Raw genomic sequence first — 4,755 nt, 5'->3', positions numbered from 1 at the left:
AGAAAGCATTGGGCGAGGATTAGAATTTAGTTTAGGATCAAAGAGGCCTCCTCATCCAGGAAGGCTTCCCCAATTGATCCACGAGAACCTCGCTTCCTCAATCCAAAACTCACCATAAACACCAGCCTTATTTATTTCCCTCATCCAGTCACGTACATAGGCATCGATTTTAAAAATGCAGCCATAAGAGTCCATTAAATGTATGTATTAAGCATCTACTGAGAGCGGGGTTCTGTATTAAACGCTTTGGAGGCCACGAGAGCGTTGGAAGACACGAAGCCTTCTCTCAAAGAATTTACGGTCTACACTGTGGCGAGCACTATGTGGAGCACTTGGGACAGCATCATAGAGTTTATGGACGCGATTCTTTCTCTCAAAGAGGATTACAATCTAGCAGAGGAGATTGTCTTATGCCGTCGAGTCGTCTCCGACCTGTAGCGACTCTACGGACGCATCTCTCCCAGAACGCCCCGCTCTCCATCTGCAATCATTCTCATAGTGGATCCATACAGTTTTCTAGGTAAAAATCTATAGACGTTTACCACGGCCCCCTTCCATGCAGCAAACTCCAGTCTCTGCCCTCGACTCTTTCCCATGTCACCGCTGCCCAGCACAGATGAGTTTTGACTTGTAGCAGATGGCCTTCCACTCGCTAGCCACTGGCCAAGCTGAGAATGGAATAGGTAGGCCTCTGCTTGTCTCTTCCTCCCATAGTCGAGACTGGTAGAGCACTGGAAACTCTCCAGGTGCCACCCTGAGAGGGGAAGCAGAGAACGCAGGCACCAAAATAAATGGCAGATTATTCATATAAACACATACATTTCCACATTCGCTATTTTTCTGGGTAATTCACTTGAACACATTTGTCCTACTTTTTGTTAATCAGATTTATTGAGTACTTACTGTGTATAGAGCACTGTTCTAAGCGCTTGGGAGAGTACAGTACAACATTAAACAGACACATTCCCTGACCACAGTGAGCTTACCATATGGAGGGAGAGAGACAGACGTTAATAGAAATAACTAAATGGCAGATATGGACAAGTGCTGTGCGACTGGGATGGGGGATGAATAAAGGGAGCGAGTCAGGGTGATGCAGAAGGGAGTGGGAGAAGAGGGCTTCGTAGGAAAGGCCTCTTGGAAAAGATGTGTTTACAGTAAGGCTTTCAACTGGGGAAGAGTAATTGTCTAACCTTACTGTGGTACCTTTAGTCTTCTTCCCGCATTCACCATTGGTAAATTATTTTGTCCGTCTCCCCAATTCATTTCTAAGCTACTCTAGGGCAAAGAATGGGGGTCGCGCTAGCGCAGACCCTTCCCCACCACTTAGCAGAGAGTCCAGCACCCAGTAGTTGCTCGATAAATACCCTCCACTGATAGAGAGTGATCAGGACAAAAAGAAGAAAGGGTGTGATGGAGGAAAAATGATGACGAACTCTGTTTTCATATTAATTCCCACTCATATCAATCAACTGATCAGTGGGATTTAGTGAGCACTTACTGTGTGCGGAGCGCTGTATCAAGTGTCTTTACTCTAAGTAAGCCTCGTTGTTTCCTAAGCAGGTCTTTCCGTTCTCCCATTCCCTCTTACATTTCTAGGAAATCCAGATCTCCGGATACTTAGAGCAGCCAAATAAATCACGATCTAAACCACCTACATTTTAAAAAATAGAAAGGCTACCGTCAGCGTGAGGAAAGGTGAGTGCAGTTCTAAAATTAAAAAACAGCAAACGTTTAAGGCCAGTTCATCAGATACTCGCCCCTGTTGTTACAGACGAGATATAGAGGGGGGCCACTGGAAGAATTATGGTTTCTTAGGCAATTTATTTCCCTCCATATCCACAGCGACCTTTGAGCCTGTGGGCCACCACCAGTCAAGGCGGCTTGTTTTATTTGTTAGGGTGTTGGCTGTTCTATCTCTGCTGGAGCCAACTGGTGCGAATAGGCTTTTCGTCAGAAGGACTCCCGGCTGAAGTGCTTTATAATTGAATCGCAGTCTCGCTTGGGACCGGGGTCGTTGTTTTTTCTTCTACTCGAGCAACGGCATTGCCCAGTGGACAGAGCACGGGCCTGGGAGTCAGAAGGACCTGGGTTCTGATCCCGGCTCCGTCACGTGTCGGCTGTGTTAACTTTAGGCAGGTCGCCTCACTTCTCTGTTCATCTGTTCCGTCATCTGTAAAATGGGGATTAAGACTGTAAACCCCATGTGGGACGGGGATTGTACACGACCTGATTAACTTGTATCTATCCCAGTGCTCAGAATGGTGCTTGGCACATAGAAAATGCTTAACAAATACGGTCATCATTATTATTATTTTTCTCCACTCAGGAGTTGGAAGTGGTTTGGCAGGGATGGTTGTGATGGGTGAAGGGTTGTTCTGAATTAATGTTACATAATAGAGATGTAGAAGGAGTGGGCGGGCAAAGGGAATTCACAAAATTGAAGGTGGGATGTATTGAACACCTACTGGATGGAGGGTGTTCTACTAAGAGCTTGGGAAAAAACAGCACAAGAAGAATCAGTCATTCAGTCAATGGTTTGGGCCACCCTACCTCCTGCGCCTCTTCCAACCGCGATCACCATTTCCGGAAGCGGTTCTGGTTCTTTGTCATTTTGGCCATCCTGTCAGGCAATTTCGAATCTGAAAGTTAAATCATGGCCAGTTGTCACAGTGGTGGCCCAGGCGGCGTGAGAGGTACATTTATGTGATTGTTGTAGTAAATGGCTCATTGCGAAAATATTTTCTGCTCAGTTGAAAGTTTTTGCTGCAGGGACTACAGCATATGCATCTGAAACACAAATTTGAGCTATTCATGTGGAAAGACTGACCTTTCCCTGTTATATACTTAACCAAAAACATTGTGAACGCTGGTTTAGCTATGGAAGTTTCAAGACCATTTCTCTTCGGCTGCGTTGCTGAAGAAGACGTAACAGAATTATGCCGGTTACATATGTCAATTGGATTTATTTATCTCCCTAATAAAAATTGATCATTGAGACCCTGGACTGAGCAAGATGGAGGAGGAGGAAGAGAAGGAGAGGAAAAGAAGGAAGAGAAGGGAGAGGAGGATGAAGAAGATCTGTAAAGATGGAGGAGGAAGAGAAGGAGAAGGAAAAGAAGGAAGAGAAGGGAGAGGAGGATGAAGAAGATCTGTAATTTATTTTAATGTCTCTCTCTCCCCCGTTGACTGTTAGCGCCTTCTTTTTTATAGTGGCATTTGTTAAGCACTTACTATGTGCCAGGCACTATGCTGAGCACTGGGATAATAATGTTGGTATTTGTTAAGCGCTTACTGTGTGCAGAGCACCGTTCTAAGCGCTGGGGTAGATACAGGGTCATCAGGTCGTCCCACGGGAGGCTCACAGTTAATCCCCATTTTATAGATGAGGTAACTGAGGCCCAGAGACGTTAAGTGACTCGCCCACGGTCACCCAGCTGACAAGTGGCAGAGCCGGGAGTCGAACTCATGACCACTGACTCCGAAGCCCAGGCTCTAGAGAAGCAGCGTGGCTCACTGGAAAGAGCACGGGCTTTGGAGTCAGAGGTCATGGGTTCGAACCCCAGCTCTGCCACTTGCCAGCTGTGTGACTTTGGGCAAGTCACTTAACTTCTCGGTGCCTCAGTTCCCTCATCTGTAAAATGGGGATTAAGACTGTGAGCCCCACGTGGGACGACCTGATTCCCCTGTGTCTACCCCAGCGCTTAGAACAGTGCTCGGCACATAGTAAGCGCTTAACAAATACCAACATTATTATTATTATTATTATTCTTCTTTTCCACTGAGCCACGTTGCTTTCCAAGCTACCTGGGTTGGACACAGTCCCTGTCCCAACATGAGGCTCACACTTTTAATCCCCATTTTACAGATGAGGTAGCTGAGACTGTGAGCTCGTTGTGGGCAGGGAACGTTACTGTTTATTGTTGTTTTGTACTTTTCCAAGAGCTAAGTAGAGTACTAGGGATATAGTAAGTGCTTAATAAATACGATCGAATGAATAAGGCCCAGAGAAATGAAACGACTTGCTCAGGGTCTCACAGCAAACGTGAACCAGGGCGGGGATAAGAACCTCTGACTCCAGGCCCGTGCTCTCTCCACTAGTAGAAACTGATTCCCAGAGAGGGTAGATAATAATAATAATGTTGGTATTTGTTAAGCGCTTACTATGTGCGGAGCACTGTTCTAAGCGCTGGGGGAGATACGGGGTCATCAGGTTGTCCCACGTGAGGCTCACAGTTAATCCCCATTTTACAGATGACGTAACTGAGGCACGGAGAAGTGAAGTGACTTGCCCACGGTCACACAGCCGAGAAGTGGCAGAGCCGGGAGACGAACTCATTACCTCTGACTCCGAAGCCCAGGTTCTCTCCACTGAGCCACGTAGATGACTTGGCCAAGGTGACCGAGCAGGTCAGGGACAAATACTACTAATTTTGGTATTTGTTAAGCGCTTACTATGTGCAGAGCACTGTTCTAAGCGCTGGGGGAGATACAGGGTCATCAGGTTTGTCCCACGTGAGGCTCACAGTTAATCTCCATTTTACAGATGAGGTCACTGAGGCCCAGAGAAGTGAAGTGACTCGCCCACGGTCACACAGCTGACAAGCGGCAGAGCCGGGAGTCGAGCTCATGACCTCTGACTCCCAAGCCCGGGCTCTTTCCACTGAGCCACGCTGCTTCCCAAAAAAGCTCGGCCTAAAAAGAGAAATCGCTGAATCTCAGCCCTGAAGACCGCAACTATCACCCCATCTCATC

General features: G+C 47.0%; 1 non-coding gene across 1 annotated transcript; it reads right to left on the bottom strand.

Moving 5' to 3' along the window:
- Positions 1-626: 626 nt before the first annotated feature.
- Positions 627-764, bottom strand: LOC114816758. The gene has a single exon (XR_003764567.1). It is a non-coding gene; the product is annotated as a small nucleolar RNA SNORA7 (small nucleolar RNA).
- Positions 765-4,755: the final 3,991 nt, after the last annotated feature.

Source organism: Ornithorhynchus anatinus, chromosome 14 (assembly GCF_004115215.2).
Source record: "Ornithorhynchus anatinus isolate Pmale09 chromosome 14, mOrnAna1.pri.v4, whole genome shotgun sequence".
In the NCBI taxonomy this organism is placed as follows: domain Eukaryota; kingdom Metazoa; phylum Chordata; class Mammalia; order Monotremata; family Ornithorhynchidae; genus Ornithorhynchus; species Ornithorhynchus anatinus.
The sequence above is the reverse complement of the archived record's forward strand: the minus strand, read 5'-3'. Positions and strand labels throughout refer to the sequence as shown.